The following is an 18,733-nucleotide window of genomic DNA, read 5'->3' as shown; positions in this document are numbered from 1 at the left end:
TTTCTAGGACACTCTGGGTTATTGAATTAAATCATACATTATTTGTTCTTGGACATTTAAATGCTATAAATAATTTTAAATGTCCAAATGATCTTGAAAGTAAATGAAGGCTGTTGGAAATAATCCTAACAGAGCCCACAAATATTTTCAGGATTTTTGAAAATGCTTTGGCATTTTTATTAAAGCCAAAACAATTACAGAAAAAAGAAAAACAGAAATAAAATAGAGAGAGTTATCTGGCCTTACCTGGCTAGACCGGGTCCTGTGCAGCCCAGCCCACCTGGCCACCTCCTCCTGTCGTCTTCCTCCTTGCCAGGAGGACGGGTGCGTGCCCGACGCCCACCTCCACCCTGCCTAGCTACCCCCTCGTCGCCCTGGACCTCCCTCGAGACACCACGCACCCCCTGGTCCCCTCTCACTCTCTCTCGAGCTCATCCCCCTCCTCTGCTCTCTCTCTCCCTCTCATGCCCGAGCACAGCCGTCGCCGCCGCTCGTCGTTGCCGCGACCACCTGTCCTTCCTCGCTTCCCCGACTGGTCCATGTGCTCCGCGACGTCGTCTTCGACCCCCTCACCGAGCCATGCCCCACCGGAAGCCCTGCATCGTCGTCCCCTACCTCATCTTCAACCTCCGTCCACCGACAACCTCGCCATGGATTTGAGGGCTCCAGACCCTCCCCGGCCTCGCCGTTGCCTCTGCTGGATTCGTCGTGAGCCCCTACCCTTTTCCCCTCTCTCCCCGCGCTCGTCTGTGTCTTCTAACCACCATGGCCATCGGAGCCGATAGCTCCTCGCGGCCGGTCATGTCGCCACTTCGGCTACGGTCGTGCAAGCACGCGTCCGAGCTCACTGCTGCACTCACTGCACTCCCGCGAGTCGAACATGATCATCCACGGCTTCTCCCGTGCCCCGCATCATCCATACTACTGTTGGCCGAACTCCGGCCGCCGCAAGGACCTCGTTTCCGGCGAGCTCCGGCCACCTCAGCTCCTCCCACTTGCCCTGTTGGATGCGCTAGTTCATCAGCAGTACGCAGAGCCCCTCCACCACTCTTTTGGTCGCTGGAGGGCGAAACCCGACGTCCTCCGCCGTCTTTGGCTCCGCCGCCGCCGAGCCGCGGGTTAATTCCGGCGAGTTGACCCGGTTTGACCACAGTTGACCCCCCTGGCTGACTGACGTGTGGGCCAGGCCCCTGTTTAGTTAAGTGTTAGATTAATTAGCATTAATTAACTTAGTTAATTAGTTGAGCCGCTAACATGTGGGCCCAGCCCTTCTGATATTTTGTTAGGATTAGTTTAGTGCTAATTAACTCAGTTAACCAACTGAGTCACTAACCAGTGGGCCCCACTGGTCAGGTTTTACCTGGACGGCCCTATTGGCCTACTGACATCACCCTGACACAATTAATCATTTTATGGCTTTAAACTAAACCGGGAAATTCCAAAAAATGGTTTAAACTTCTAAAATTCATAGAAATTAATCTGTAACTCCAAATGCAAAGATTTATATATGAAAAATGATCAGAAAAATCCAATCTATCCATCTTTACTGGTTTCATGCATGTTTAAGCAACTTAACCATGATGTTTAGTTCAAAAAATGATAAAGCACTATTTAAGTTCATAATTTGAGTTTGGGGTTGAACCTTTGGTTCAAAATGACTCAAACCCATCTGGTTGTAGTTGCATTAGCCCCACACACTCATTTTGCCATGTCATGGTCATGCATCATATTGTGCATTGCATTGATTGTGTTTCCTTCTCTGTTGCCGGTATTTATCCCCTCTCGATAGACGTGGTTCCGACGATGAGATCGATGACACCGATGAAGAACTATACTATCTTCAGAAGTGCCACGCAAGCAAAACCCCCTTGTTCATTCCTCTACAATCCCACTCTCTCGCTCCTACTCTCTTTTACTGCATTAGGCCAACAACGATTCATCTGTTACTTGCTACGGTAGTTGAACCCCTTTTCCTCTGCATGACCTATCATTGCCATAGTAAATAGATGAAACCAACTAGTATGAGTAGGAGTTGTTTGATCCCTGATGTGCCTACCCATTCATGCTTGTTTGTCATGCCTTCTACTGCTTAGAGTTGATTCAGGTCTGATTCATCGGGGTTGAATTGGAATGGTGATGAACATGTCCTACTATGTGTGAGCTAAGTGTGTGAACATGATTTGGTAAAGGTAGCGGTGGGAGGCCATGTAGGAGTACATGGTGGGTTGCCTCATTGAAACCGTGCTCAGGAACTGAGTTGTGTGTTTGTGATCCATGAACATCTACTACCACGCGTTGGGCCCGAAACCAATGGACCCTCTCAATTTATGAACCGCCCCTGTCTTCTGTTCGGGAGTTGGAAGTTGTTTCTGTTGTTTGTAGTATGATGGAGTGTAATGCCCCATATGTAACCTGCCATATTTGTATTCCAACTCTTGCCATTTCTGGCACTAAGTTATGATATTTCCTCATTGTCGGGTTTTTTTCTTCGTGTTGCTTTTGTCTTTGTCATGCATCTCATATCATGTCATCATGTGCATCGCATTTGCATATGTGTTCATCTCATGCATCTGAGCATTTCCCCGTTGTCCGTTTTGCATTCCGGCGCTCCTATGTCCTCCTGTGTCCCCTTCTAGATCTTTTCGTGTGTGGGTGTTAAATGTTTTCGGATTGGACCGAGACTGGCCAAGCGGCCTTGTTTTACTACCGGTAGACCGCCTGTCAAGTTTCGTACCATTTGGACTTCGTTTGATACTCCAACGGTTAATCGAGGAACCATAAAGGCCTCGTGTGTGTTGCAGCCCAACACCTCTCCAAATGGCCCAAAACCCACCTAAACCCCCTCCATAATCTCGACCATTCGAACACGATCGCGTGGCCACAAACCGTGCTCAATTTGGAGCCTCCTAGCTCCTCCTATGTATAAATAGGAACCTCCACTAAAAATCCCGAATCATTTCAACCCTAGACCTAGTCTCCTTCCACCTCCCGACGTCGGACGCGTCCGCTTCGGGCCAGACACGTCTGCTCTCCGCCGCCCGACCAATCCTAAGCCGCCACGTGGCCCGCCGCCGTCCTCTCCGCCGCCCGCCCGGGCAGCCCGGATCGGGCCCTCGAGGCCCATCCGCGCCGCCCGGTCGCCTCCCCGCCGCCCGCCTCCGGCCGCCGCGTGCCAGCTCGCCGGCTGCCACCAGCACGCCGGCGATCGCCGCCTCCGCCGCCAGGTCACCGCTCCTCCTCGCGGTCGCCGTGCCCACGGTCCTCTTCCTCGCCGACGCGCCGACCCGACCCCAGATCCGGCTGGCCCCGCCCGTTCCGGCCATCTCCTTCCACTCCGGCGCATTTCCAGCGAAGCCCCGACGAACCTCGTCGACCGTGCCCGATCTGGATCAGCCGCTACAATAAACCCTAGGGGTTGACTTTTTGCCTCAGTTTGCATTATTTTAGTATATTTCATCATGCGATAACTTTGCACCCGTGGCTCCGTTTTGGGTGTGTAGCATATCAAATTGTTCGTCTCGACGTGTACTTCATTTCATTCCATTGCACCATGTTTAGTTCATCTTGATGCTCTAAATGCTGTTGAAAGAGTGCTATGTAATGTTAGTTTTAGATTCTTAACAGATATTGGACATTTGTCATTTTTGCCATGTTAAATGTGTGCCTCCTATGAACTTGAGCCCTACATGTGTTTTGTTGTATGCCATGCCATCTTTATAGGGGTGTATGCCATGTATTTTTGTGATCAATGTGGTGACTAGCACAAGCATGCAAAGTAGCTCTCGTAATGTTGCTGATTTCAGGGACTTAGAATTCTTCTAAGTCTTTTCCCTGATAATATTTTTATGCCGTGTATTCCTGTTGCTACAGGGTGATCCATGTCTCTTTTGAGCATGTTTAGTAAGGGTGATTTTGAGATATTTTTATGCTCTATCCATCCATGTCTTTGTTTGCAATTATGGAGTGCCCTAGCATGACTCAAGCTTGCTCTACTTTTTCTATAAGATGTTCCTGGCAGATTGTTTACATGTTAAGCAATTTTGCCGAGGTTGTTATGGTTTATCTGTGCATGCTATGAGTGTGTTCTTGTGATGGTTAGCTTATTCATCATGTCTACTTGCTGGGTGTATGCTAAGTTTGTCATGCAATTCCTTGTGGTGAGTGCATCGAGCTCGCAAACATGCCTATGTAAATCTGTTTTTCCATGTTCCAGTTTTCTGCTAAGTCTGAATCTGTTAACGAAACTTGCTATGTTTACATGGTTGCCATTGTATTTTCTGATTCCTTTTGGCTTATGGTCAGTAAGGGACTTTTGTGATATTCTTTGTGTAGTTTCATGCCATGCCTTGCTTTGCCATGATATGTTCCTGTAGCATGTTGTTATCTTGCTCTAAACATTGCTTCCTGATGTTAATTCCTGCCATGTTGGTTATTTCACTAAGTCTGGAACCTGATATCTTTTGCACTTTTGCCATGCTTGTTTGAACCTGATATTGAGTGAATTAGCCGTAGCTCAGTGTTCATAGTTTGTCAAGAATCTCGACTGGATCACTGACATGTGCTTTGTTGCTATGTTAGAGTGCAGTAGATTGTTGTTCTTGATGCATTTAGATGGCCTCGTGCTGTTAATCACAGCTTTGTGCCATTATTGTTTTGCTTGCCATTTTCAAACCGTGCATCCGATTCCGGTGATCCTTATATCGATTTCAACCGAAATCAACTCATCTTTCCAGCGGTACTATTGGTTTTCTAAGTTGAGGCCTGGTTCAATCTTTCCTTTCTGAAACACGCATATGCATATGCATTGCACATCACATCCCGCATACAATGCCATGTTTTGCATTATGTTGCTTGCGCATTGGAACGTGGTTGATTGTGTTCCCCTTTGCTTGTGTTCTTGCTTTGGGTAGAGCCGGGAGACGAGTACGTGATTGAGGAACCCGTTGAGTACGCTTGCGAGGATCAAGCTAACGTCAACTCGGAGAACTTTGCAGGCAAGATGACCATACCCTTGAAATCACTTCTGTCTTTGCTTGCTAGATGCTCGATCTATTGCTATGCCTATGCTACGATACCTACCACATGCTTCATCATGCCTCACATATTTCCATGTCAAACCACTAACCCACCTTGTCCTAGCAAACCGTTGTTTGGCTATGTTACCGCTTTGCTCAGCCCCTCTTATAGCGTTGCTAGTTGCAGGTGAAGATTGGAGTTTGTTCCTTGTTGGAACATGTTTATTGTTGGGATATCACTATTATATTTTGTCTACTTTAATGCATCTATATACTTGGTAAAGGGTGGAAGGCTCGGCCTTATGCCTGGTGTTTTGTTCCACTCTTGCCACCCTTGTTTCCGTCATACCGGTGTCATGTTCCTTGATTTTGCGTTCCTTACACGGTTGGGTTATAATGGGAACCCCTTGACAGTTCGCCTTGAATAAAACTCCTCCAGCAAGGCCCAACCTTGGTTTTACCATTTGCCACCTAGCCTATTTCCCTTGGGTTTCGCGGACTCAAGGGTCATCTTTATTTTAACCCCCTGGCCAGTTCTCCTCTGAGTGTTGGTCCAACCTAGAGCACCGTGCGGGGCCGTCCCTTGGCAACTTGGGTTACGTTGGCTCCCGGACGCTTAGCTTATCCAGTGTGCCATGAGAACGAGATATGTGCAGCTCCTATCGGGATTTGTCGGCACAACGGGTGGTCTTGCTGGACTTGTTTTACCATAGTCGAGATGTCTTGTAACCGGGATTCCGAGTCTGATCGGGTTGTCTTGGGAGAAGGAATATCCTTCGTTATCCGTGAGAGCTTGTGATGGGCTAAGTTGGGACACCCCTGTAGGGTTTTGAACTTTTGAAAGCCGTGCTTGCGGTTATGGGAAGATGGGAATTTGTTAATGTCCGGTTGTAGAAAACCTGACACTTAACTTAATTAAAATGGATCAACAACGTGTGTAGCCATGATGGTCTCTTTTCGGCGGAGTCCGGGAAGAGAACACGTTCTCGGGTTATGCTTGAACGTAGGTTGTCCTAGGATCACTTCTTGATCATAGATACTCGACCGTGCCTTGCCTTTCTCTTCTCGCTCTCATTTGCGTATGTTAGCCACCATATATGCTTATGCTTGCTGCAATTCCACCTCATACCTTTTCCCTACCTATAAGCTTAAATAGTCTTGATCGCGAGGGTGTGAGATTGCTGAGTCCCCGTGACTCACAGATTACTTCAAAACCAGATGGAGGGACTGATGATACCGCTTCAGGAGATACGACTGAGCTCAAGTGGGAGTTCGATGAGGACTTAGGACGGTACTACATTTACTTTCCAGACGATGAGTAGTGGAGCCCAGTTGGGGCGATCGGGGACATTATGCATCTGGGGTTGTCTTTATTTTGGTTCCGTAGTCAGACCTTGATTGTATCTGGATGATTGTAATGATATATTTATGTATTGTGTGATGTGGCAATTGTAAGCCAACTATGTAGCTCTTTCCTTATTCAGTACATGGGATGTGTAAAGATTACCCCTCTTGCAACATTGCTTACAATGTGGTTATGCCTCTAAGTCGTGCTCCAACACGTGGGAGATATAGCCGCATTGTGGGCGTTACAAGTTGGTATCAGAGCCTTCCCTGACTTAGGATCCCCCTGCTTGATCGAATCGTTGGCATTGTTGAGTCTAGAAAAATGTTTTGAGTCTTTTAGGATTATATATATCGGAGAGTTGGATTCTTTTTACTCCCCAGTTCCTTTATCGCTCTGGTGAGGCATCCTGACATAGAGTTTTGACTCTTCTCTTCTCAAATTTCACTAATTTTTTTTAGGATCACGCGGGTATCTTGGAATCGTTTCGATGGCTTTGTGACAAGAACATTGTTCTTGGTGCCTCCTGACATTTAGGGGTTGTGGCAGTGTCCCGGGGAGTTGAGCTCCGAGGTGTTGCCGTCATAATTTTATCATTGCAGTTTTGGAATACCTGAGTTTCGCCGACATCGAAAATCTCTTTTGTGTAGTTGTTGGTGAGATAATCTCGACGCCACCTAGTACTGGGGCGGGAGTTCAGGAGTATTGCCATAACTCATATAATGGATGCTTTTTGAAGGTTGAGGTAAATGATTTCCGAAGGTTTCTTGGTTATGTGTTGAAGGATGGATACAGCTGGATGTAGGATTTGCTAGCTTTGGGTGAGATATTATGCTTCCCCAGTATCCCCAACACCTGATTGCATAACCGGGAAAATTTCGGGAGTTTCATAGCTGGGAATTCATGTAGCTCTAGTATTTCTTCCGCGGATAATTTGGTTTGTGATTGGGTAATCCTTACCAAGTATTTGTTCATGTCTGTACCTTGTTGTTTTATTCATCTACCTCTATCTAAGTGGCTTCTCAATTTATGGAAGTGTGACCATTTAATTTGGAATGCATTCATTCATTCTTGTTCGAATGTTAAGGCTATGTGTTGCAATTTTCGATCCATTTGATTCAGCTTGAATAAATGTCTTTCAAGATGCTAATGGATGTCACCCTCTTTAGGATGGCTCCTCCAACGCGTCAGAGTCCTGAACTGCCGCCACCACCTTGACCTCTGGAGGCATGGCAAGCTGTGATGGCCGCTACCAACGCCAACACGCAGCTGATCATGCAACTCTTGCAAGAGCGTAACCAAGGAAATCAAGGCCATGGAAACAATTAGAATCAGTTTGCTACACTCAACCAGTTCCTCGCAAACCAGCCAAAGACCTTTAGTAACTGTGTCGAGGCAACAGACGCTGATGATTGGCTCGTGGATATCTGCAAACATTTCGAGTGCAGCAACGTCAGGCCTGAGGACTTTGTCAAGTTTGCTTCGTTCCAACTCAAAGACCAAGCTGCAGAGTGATATCAGCAATACAAAGATTCCAGAGGAGGTCGTGTGATTACCTGGGATGAATTCCGCCAAGACTTCAAAGCTCACCACATTCCTCAGAGTGTTGTTGAGAGCAAGCGTGAGGAGTTCCGCAATCTGAAGCAAGGCAGGTTGTCTGTTTACCAGTATAACATCATGTTTCAGAAGCTCGCTCGTTTCGCTAAGCAAGACGTCCCTGAGGAGAAGAGCATGATTTATCAGTTCATAGGTGGCCTCAGAGAAGATCTACAACTAGCTCTCGTGCTTTTTGAGCCGAAGAAGTACGATGAGTTCTACAACATGACACTGAAGCAAGAAACTGCTCAGCTCAAGTGCGATGCTTACAAGAAATGAGCCAGGGATGCAACTCCTTCTTCCTTAACTCAAGTGGCAACTAAGCAGCAAAAGTATTGGTTACCTCCTCCTCCGTTCCATCAGCCTTATCAGCAGAAGAGAAAAGGTGGCAATGGATCTTCGCACCCACCCAACCCAGGCTTTCAGAACAAGACTTCGTCTCATGCTCCAAGATCAAGTGCTCTGTATCACCGTCCGCTTTCAGAGGTCACGTGCAACAAGTGTCAGCAGAAGGTCACTATGCCAACAAATGCTTCAACCAGAGGCGTCTTCCTCCTCCTCCTCCTTTGAGATCTGCTAGCACCGCAGTGGTCAAGCATAATCCCAAGTTTGCAAAGGTCAACATGATGAACGCAGCTCAGGCAGAGGACTCGTCAGAAGTTATCATGGGTAACTTTCCAGTTAACTCTACTCCTGCAAAAGTCCTTTTTGATACTGGTGCATCGCATTGTTTCATGTCAAGATCATTTGTTTCAAAGCATGACTTCGTTTCGGAAATGTTGGGTAAACCTATGGGAGTGGTTTCTCCGGCCAAGTCTATGAGGGCTACCACGATGGTCCCGGATGTTACTATCACGATGGGCGACTATAAGTTTCTGTCTTCTCCAATGGTCCTTGGTGACTCGGATATTAATCTTATTCTCGGAATGGACTGGCTTTCTAAGCACAAGGCTCAGCTTGATTGTGCTGCCAGGCAGATTCAATTGACACATTCATCTGAGGATGTAATCGTCTTTGCCTCTCGTGATGATACCATTTGACTGTTTTCTCTCAATGAGAAGGGCGAGTTGGATGCCATCTCTCAGATTCCAGTCGTTTATGAATATCAAGACGTCTTTCCAGAAGAGCTTCCAGGAATGCCTCCTCACAGGCCAGTTGAATTCGTCATAGATCTTGAGCCCGGCACGGAACCTGTTTGCAAACGTCCTTACAAGCTTCGACCTGAAGAGTTGAAGGAGCTGAAGAAACAACTCTATATTCAAGAGCGTATGGGTCTCATCCCACCAAGTTCTTCTCCATGGGGTTGTGGTGTTCTTTTTGTCAAGAAGAAGGATGGAACAGACCGACTTTGTGTCGACTACCGTCCATTGAACAAGAAGACCATAAAGAACAAGTACCCACTTCCCAACATCAATGAGCTTTTCGAATAACTCAAAGGTGCTCAAGTATTCTCCAAGCTTGACCTCCATATGGGCTATCACCAGATTCACATTCGTGAAGAAGATATCCCCAAGACAGCATTCAGAACAAGCTATGGTTCATATGAATACACTGTCATGTCTTTCGGCCTTGTCAACGCTCCTCCAACATTCTCTCGCATGATGAACTTCATCTTCAACCCCTACACAAATTACTTCGTCTTGGTCTATCTCGATGACATTTTGGTCTTTTCCAAGAACAAGGAGGATCATGCCAAGCACTTGAGATTGGTGCTGGACAAACTCAGGGAACATTAGTTCTATGCGAAGTTTTCAAAGTGCGAGTTTTGGCTCGATAAGGTTCTCTACCTTGGGCATATCATCTCCGCCAAGGGTATAGCTGTGAATCCTGAGAAGTTGTGTGCAATTGTGAATTGGGAACCGCCTCAGAATGTGAAGCAACTCCGCAGCTTCCTGGGTCTCACAAGCTATTGACGAAGGTTCGTTGAGAACTTCTCTAAGATCGCGAAGCCTCTTTCCAACCTTCTCCAGAAGCATGTGAAGTATGTCTGGTCGCCTGAATGTGACATCGCTTTCAACACCCTCGAAGAGAAGTTAGTCACTGCTCCAGTTCTGACTCCTCCTGATGAATCCAAACCATTCGAGGTTTTCTGTGATGCTTCCCTTCAAGGTCTCGGTGCAGTGTTGATGCAAGAGAAGAAAGTTGTGGCCTATACCTCTTGCCAGTTGAAGCCCAACGAAAAGAACGACCCCACTCATGACCTTGAGTTGGCGGCAGTTGTCCATGCTCTTTTAACATGAAGACATCTCTTTTTGGGAAGAAAAGTGGACATCTTCACTGATCATAAGAGCCTCAAGTACATCTTCACTCAGCCAAACCTCAACCTCAGGCAGACTCATTGGGTCGAAATGATTCAAGAGTATAATCCGAGTATTGAATATACTCCAGGCAAGGCCAATGTTATTGCTGACGCATTGAGCAGGAAGGCTTACTGCAACAGTTTGATTCTCAAGCCTTACCAACCAGAGCTTTGTGAAGCTTTCCGCAAACTTAATCTTCAAGTTGTTCCTCAAGGATTCCTTGCCAACCTCCAAGTCTCTCCTACTTTGGAAGATTAGATTCGTGAGGCTCAACTTCTTGATGCCATGGTGAAGAAGGTGAAGATTGGGATCGCCAAGAGCCAACCCAAGTACAAGTGCTATCGCCTTGATGACAAGGATACTCTATTCTTCGAGGATCGAGTTGTTGTTCCTAAGGGTGACCTTCGTAAAGTCATTATGAATGAGCCTCACAATTTACTCCTATCTATTCACCCTAGAAGTACAAAGATGTACCATGACCTCAAGCAGTCGTATTGGTGGACTCGAATGAAACGCGAGATTGATCAGTTCGTGAATGAATGTGATGTCTGCAGAAGAGTGAAAGCAAAACACCAACGGCCAGTTGGTCTCCTCCAACCTCTTGCTATTCCAAAATGGAAGTTTGACCATATTGAGATGGACTTCGTGACTGGATTTCCCAAGTCCAAGCGTGGCAATGATGCTATCTTCGTTGTCATCGACAAGCTCACTAAAGTGGCTCATTTTCTTCATATCAAAGAATCTATCACAGCAGTTCAGTTGGCAGAGCTATATACCTCCAGGATTGTCTCCTTGCACGGCATTCCGCAGTTGATATCTTCAGATCGTGGAAGCATCTTCACTTCTAAGTTCTGGGATTCCTTCCAGAAGGCTATGGGCACCAGCATTCGGTTCAGCACAACCTTTCAACCTCAAACTAGTGGCCAAGTCGAGCGAGTAAATCAAATTCTTGAAGATATGCTCAGGGCATGCGTCATTTCTTTCAGTATGAAGTGGGAAGATTGTCTTCCATATGCTGAGTTCTCCTACAACAACAGCTTACAAGCGAGTTCGGGCAAGGCCCCATTCGATATTCTCTATGGTAGAAAGTGTCGTACTCCTCTTAATTGGTCAGAGACTGGTGAACGCCAACTTCTTGGCAATGACTTGATCACAGAGGCTGAAGAAATGTGCAAAGTCATTCGTGAAAATCTCAAAGCCGCGCAATCGCGCCAGAAGAGTTACTATGATAGCAAGCATCGTGACTTGGCTTTCGAGATCGGAGACCATGTCTACCTCCGCGTCTCTCCAATGAAAGGTACTCGTCGCTTCTGTATCAAAGGGAAGCTTGCCCCTAGATACGTGGGTCCTTTCAAGATCATTGGCAAAAGAGGCGATCTCGCCTATCAAGTTGAGCTTCCATCCAACTTTGCAAATGTGCACGATGTGTTTCACATGTCTCAGCTTCGCAAGTGTTTCAAGACTCCTGACCGCACCATCAACTTTGAAGAGAATGATCTCCAAGAAGACATGTCTTATCATGAGCATCCTGTTGCTATTCTTGAAGAAACTGAGCGTAAGACTCACAACAAGTCTATCAAATTCCTGAAAGTGAAGTGGTCACATCATTCCGACCATGAAGCCACCTGGGAACGCGAGGACCACCTTCGTTCTGAGTACCCGTAGTTTTTCCAGTCCTCGATCTCGGGACGAGATCCTTTCGTAGTGGTGGAGTGTTGTAACCAAGGTTGTTAGAATCGCGATTCTGTTATACGATTCTATGACTTTACGATCCAAACTTACCCATCTGATTCTACGATTTTAGTTCATAAAATCTACGTTTCTACGATCCTGGTAGTGAAGATTCTATGATTTACGATTCTACCATCAAAGCTCCGATCCGATTCGAAAGCGCGATTCTGACAACCTTGGTTGTAACGCCCCATATGTAACCTGCCATATTTGTATTCCAACTCTTGCCATTTCTGGCACTAAGTTATGATATTTCCTCGTTGTCGGGTTTTTGTCTTCGTGTTGCTTTTGTCTTTGTCATGCATCTCATATCATGTCATCATGTGCATCGCATTTGCATACGTGTTCGTATCATGCATCCGAGCATTTTCCCCGTTGTCCGTTTTGCATTCCGGCGCTCCTATGTCCTTCGGTGTCCCCTTTTACCTCTTTTCATGTGTGGGTGTTAAACGTTTTCGGATTGGGCCGAGACTGGCCAAGCGGCCTTGTTTTACTACCATTTGGACTTCGTTTGATACTCCAACGGTTAACCGAGGAACCGTAAAGGCCTCATGTGTGTTGCAGCCCAACACCTCTCCAAAGTGGCCCAAAACCCACCAAAACCCCCTCCATCATCTCGGTCGTTGGATCACAATCGTGTGGCCGCAAACCGTGCTCAATTTGGAGACTCCTAGCTCCTCCTATGTATAAAAAGGCACCTCCACCAAAAATTCCGGATCATTTCAACCCTAGACCTAGTCTCCTTCCACCTCCCGCCACCGGACGCGTCCGCTTCGGGCCGGACACGTCCGATCGCCGCTACCCGACGAATCCCGAGCCGCCACATGGCCCACCGCCGGCCCGAGCAGCCTGAATCGGGCCCATGAGGCCCATCCGCGCCGCCCGGTCGCCTCCCCGCCGCCTGCGCCGCCTTCGCTGCCCGCCGCGCCACCCGCCTTCGGCTGCCGCGCGCCAGCTCACCGTCCGCCACCAGCACACCGGCGATCGCCGCCTCCGCCGCCAGGTTGCCGCTCCTCCTCACGGTCGTCGTGCCCGCGGTCCTCTTCCTCGCTGACGCGCCGCCCCGACCCCAGATCCGGCCGGCCCCGCCCGTTCCGGCCATCTCCTTCCACTCCGGCGCATTTCCGGCGAAGCTCCGGCGAACCTCGTCGACCGTGCCCGATCTGGATCCGCCACTACGGTAAACCCAAGGGGTTGACTTTTTGCCTCAGTTTGCATTATTTCAGCGTATTTCATCATGCCATAACTTTGCACCCGTGGCCCCGTTTTGGGCGTGTAGCATATCAAATTGTTCGTCTCGACGTGTACTTCATTTCATTCCACTGCACCATGTTCATTTGAGTTCATCTTGATGCTCTAAATGCTGTTGCAAGAGTGCTATGTAATGTTAGTTTTAGATTCTTAACAGATATTGGACATTTGTCATTTTTGCCATGTTAAATGTGTGCCTCCTATGAACTTGAGCCCTACATGTGTTTTGTTGTATGCCATGCCATCTTTACAGGGTTGTATGCCATGTATTTTTGTGATCAATGTGGTGACTAGCACAAGCATGCAAAGTAGCTCTCGTAATGTTGCTGATTTCAGGGACTTAGAAATCTTCTAAGTCTTCTCCCTGATAATATTTTTATGCCGTGTATTCTTGTTGCTACAGGGTGATCCATGCCTCTTTTGAGCATGTTCAGTAAGGGTGATTTTGAGATATTGTTATGCTCTATCCATCCATGTCTTTGTTTGCAATTATGGAGTGCCCTAGCATGACTCAAGCTTGCTCTACTTTTTCTATAAAATGTTCCTGGCAGATTGTTTACATGTTAAGCAATTTTGCCGAGGTTGTTATAGTTTATCCGTGCATGCTATGAGTGTGTTCTTGTGATGGTTAGCTTATTCATGATGTCTACTTGCTGGGTGTATGCTTAGTTTGTCATGCAATGCCTTGTGGTGAGTGCATCGAGCTCGCAAACATGCCTATGTAAATCTGTTTTTCCATGTTCCAGTTTTCTGCTAAGTCTGAATCTGTTAACGAAACTTGCTATGTTTACATGGTTGCCATTGTATTTTCTGATTCCTTTTGGCTTATGGTCAGTAAGGGACTTTTGTGATATTCTTTGTGTAGTTTCATGCCATGCCTTGCTTTGCCATGATATGTTCCTGTAGCATGTTGTTATCTTTCTCTGAACATTGCTTCCTGATGTTAATTCCAGCCATGTTGCTTATTTCACCATGTCAGGAACCTGATATCTTTTGCACTTTTGCCATGCTTGTTTGAACCTGCTATTGAGTGAATTAGCCGTAGCTCAGTGTTCATACTTTGTCAAGAATCTCGACTGGATCACTGACATGTGCTTTGTTGCTATGTTAGAGTGCAGTAGATTGTTGTTCTTGATGCATTTAGATGGCCTCGTGCTGTTAATCGCAGCTTTGTGCCATTATTGTTTTGCTTGCCATTTGCAAACCGTGCTTCCGATTCCGGTGATCTTTATATCGATTTCGACCGAAATCAACTCATCTTTCCAGCGGCACTCTTCGTTTTCTAAGTTGAGGCCTGGTTCAATCTTTCCTTTCCGAAACATGCATATGCATTACATATCACATCCCGCATACCATGCCATGTTTTGCATCATGTTGCTTGCGCATTGCAACATGGTTGATTGTGTTCCCCTTTTCTTGTGTTCTTGCTTTGGGTAGAGCCGGGAGACGAGTACGTGATTGAGGAACCCGTTGAGTACGCTTACGAGGATCAAGCTAACGTCAACTCGGAGAACTTTGCAGGCAAGATGACCATACCCTCGAAATCACTTTTATCTTTCCTTGCTAGATGCTCGCTCTATTGCTATGCCTATACTACGATACCTACCACATGATTCATCATGCCTCCCATATTGCCATGTCAAACCACTAACCCACCTTGTCCTAGCAAACCGTTGTTTGGCTATGTTACCGCTTTGCTCAGCCCCTCTTATAGCGTTGCTAGTTGCATGTGAAGATTGGAGTTTGTTCCGTGTTGGAACATGTTTATTGTTGGGATATCACTATTATATTTTGTCTAATTTAATGCATCTATATACTTGGTAAAGACTGGAAGGCTCGGCCTTATGCCTGGTATTTTGTTCCACTCTTGCCGCCCTTGTTTCCGTCATACCGGTGTTATGTTCCTTGATTTTGCGTTCCTTACACGGTTGGGTTATAATGGGAACCCCTTGACAGTTCACCTTGAATAAAACTCCTCCAGCAAGGCCCAACCTTGGTTTTACCATTTGCCACCTAGCCTTTTTCCCTTGGGTTTCGCGGACTCAAGGGTCATATTTATTTTAACCCCCGGGCCAGTGCTCCTCTGAGTGTTGGTCCAACCTAGAGCACTGTGCGGGGCCATCCCATGGCAACTTGGGTTACGTTGGCTCCCGTACGCCTAGCTTATCCGGTGTGCCATGAGAACGAGATATGTGCAGCTCCTATCGGGATTTGTCGTCACAACGGGTGGTCTTGCTGGACTTGTTTTACCATTGTCGAGATATCTTGTAACCGGGATTCCGAGTCTGATCGAGTTGTCTTGGGAGAAGGAATATCCTTCATTGACCATGAGAGCTTGTGATGGGCTAAGTTGGGACACCCCTGCAGGGTTTTGAACTTTTGAAAGTTGTGCCCGCGGTTATGGGCAGATGGGAATTTGTTAATGTCCGGTTGTAGAAAACCTGAAACTTAACTTTATTAAAATGGATGAACAACATGTGTAGCCGTGATGGTCTCTTTTCGGCGGAGTCCGGGAAGAGAACATGGTCTCGGGTTATGCTTGAACGTAGGTTGTTCTAGGATCACTTCTTGATCATAGATACTCGACCATGCATTGCCTTTCTCTTCTCGCTCTCATTTGCGTATGTTAGCCACCATATATGCTAGTGCTTGCTGTAGTTCCACCTCATACCTTTTCCCTACCTATAAGCTTAAATAGTCTTGATCGCGAGGGTGTGAGATTGCTGAGTCCCCGTGACTCACAGATTACTTCAAACTAGATGCAGGGACCGATGATACCGCTCCAGGAGATACGTCTGAGCTCAGGTGGGAGTTCGATGAGGACTCAGGACGATACTACGTTTCCTTTCCAGACGATCAGTAGTGGAGCCCAGTTGGGGCGATCGGGGACATTATGCATTTGGGGTTGTCTTTATTTTGGTTCCGTAGTCGGACCTTGATTATATCTGGATGATTGTAATGATATATTTATGTATTGTGTGACGTGGCGATTGTAAGCCAACTATGTACCTCTTTCCTTATTCCGTACATGGGATGTGTAAAGATTACCCCTCTTGCGACATTGCTTACAATGCGGTTATGCCTCTAAGTCGCTCTCCGACACATGGGAGATATAGCCGCATCGTGGGCGTTACATGGAGGCCGTGCGCAGCGCTGACCCGAGGGGTGGGCTGTGATGCAGTAGGCACGAGGCCCGGTGTACCGAGTCGCCCGTTTGGTGACCCGGGAACCCTGTACACATCATTCCGGGCCGTATGTGGAAACCTCGGCCGGACTCCATGTAGATGGAACCTCAATAGGCGATAAACCTGGAATAGGGACTTGTGTGGTTAGTCAGGTCATGGCCGACACCCTCGCTGGGCTTCCGGTTGAAGGTTGCCGAGTACATGTCATGTAAACGGCGATAAGTGGTGAGAGTGTGTGTGAAGAAGTACACCCCTGCAGGGTTAACATCATCTAGTCGAATAGCTGTATCTGCAGTAAAGGACTTCTAGGTTGCCTATACAGTTCATAGACAAGTGAAAGTGGATACTCTAAAATGCGCAAGATAAGCGTGAGTGCTATGGATGGCATTCTCATAGGGAGACGGGAGCAGATCCATAGTGGTGTATTGATTGGTGAAAATATGTGGATTTGTGTGTGCCAGCTCAAAAGAGTTACTTGCAGTCGTAGTTTAGGATAGCACCGAGTCAAAGCTGGCTTGCTGCAATTAAACTCCACCACCCCCTTTGTTGATACTAATGCATATGTAGCTAGTTCCGATGTAAGTCTTGTTGGGTACATTTGTACTCACGTTTGCTTAATTTATGTTTGCAAACAGACTTCAGTCTCGCTAGTAGTTCCGCGTGGACTGATAACCCACAAGTATAGGGGATCGCAACAGTTTTCGAGGGTAGAGTATAAACCCAAATTTATTGATTCGACACAAGGGGAGCCAAAGAATATTCTCAAGTATTAGCAGCTGAGTTGTCAATTCAACCACACCTGGAAACTTACTATCTGCAGCAAAGTATTTAGTAGCAAAGTAATATGATAGTAGTGGTAATGGTAGCAAAAGTAATGTTTTTGGTATTTTGTAGTGATGATAGCAATATGAACGGAAAAGTAAATAAGCGAAGAACAATATATGGAAAGCTCGTAGGCAATGGATCGGTGATGGAGAATTATGCCGGATGCAGTTCATCACGTAACAATCATAACCTAGGGTGACACAGAACTAGCTCCAGTTCATTAATGTAATGTAGGCATGTATTCCGAATATAGTCATACGTGCTTATGGAAAAGAACTTGCATGACATATTTTGTCCTACCCTCCCGTGGCAGCGGGGTCCTAATGGAAACTAAGGGATATTAAGGCCTCATTTTAATGGAGTACCGGACCAAAGCATTAACACATAGTGAATACATGAACTCCTCAAACTACGGTCATCACCGGTAAGTATCCTGATTATTGTCACTTCGGGGTTAACGGATTATAACACATAAAAGGTGACTATAGACTTGCAAGGTAGGATCAAGAACTCTCATATATTGATGAAAACACAATAGGTTCAGATCTGAAATCATGGCACTCGGGCCCTAGTGACAAGCATTAAGCATAGCAAAGTCATAGCAACATCAATCTCATAACAAAGTGGATACTAGGGATCAAACCCTAACAAAACTAGCTCGATTACATGATAGATCTCATCCAACCCATCACCGTCCAGCTAGCCTATGATAGAATTATTCACGCAAGGTGGTGAGCATCATGAAATTGGTGATGGAGGATGGTTGATGATGACGATGGCGACGGATTCCCCTCTCCGGAGCCTCGAATGGACTCCAAATCAGCCCTCACGGGAGGTTTTAGGGCTTGGCGGCGGCTCCGTATCGTAAAACGCGATGAATCATTCTCTCTGATTTTTTTCTCCCCGACAACAAATATATAGAGTTGGAGTTGAGGTCGGAGGAGCTCCAGGGGGCCCACGAGGTAGGGGGTGCGCCCTAGGGGGGCAGGCGCACCCCCACCCTCGTGGACAGGTGGTGGGCCCCCTGGTCTTCATCTTTTGCAAGGATTTTTTTATTATTTCCGAATAGATATTCCGTGAAGTTTCAGGTCATTCTGAGAACTTTTGTTTCTGCACATAAATAACACCATAGCAATTCTGCTGAAAACAACGTCAGTCCGGGTTAGTTCCATTCAAATCATGCAAGTTAGAGTCCAAAACAAGGGCAAAAGTGTTTGGAAAAGTAGATACGACGGAGACATATCAACTCCCCCAAGATTAAACCTTTGCTTGTCCTCAAGAAATTCAGTTGATAAACTAAAAGTGATAAAGAAAAACTTTTACAAACTCTGTTTGCTCTTGTTGTTGTAAATATGTAAATCCAGCATTCAAGTTTTTAGCAAAGATTATGACTAAACACATTCACAATAATGCTTAGGTCTCAAGTTTACTCATATCAATGGCATAATCAACTAGCGAGCAATAATAATAAATCTCGGATGACAA

Source organism: Triticum urartu, chromosome 4A, assembly GCF_056163025.1.
Source record: "Triticum urartu cultivar PI428250 chromosome 4A, HENAU_Tu73, whole genome shotgun sequence".
NCBI lineage: Eukaryota > Viridiplantae > Streptophyta > Magnoliopsida > Poales > Poaceae > Triticum > Triticum urartu.
This window is presented reverse-complemented; position numbering follows the sequence as displayed.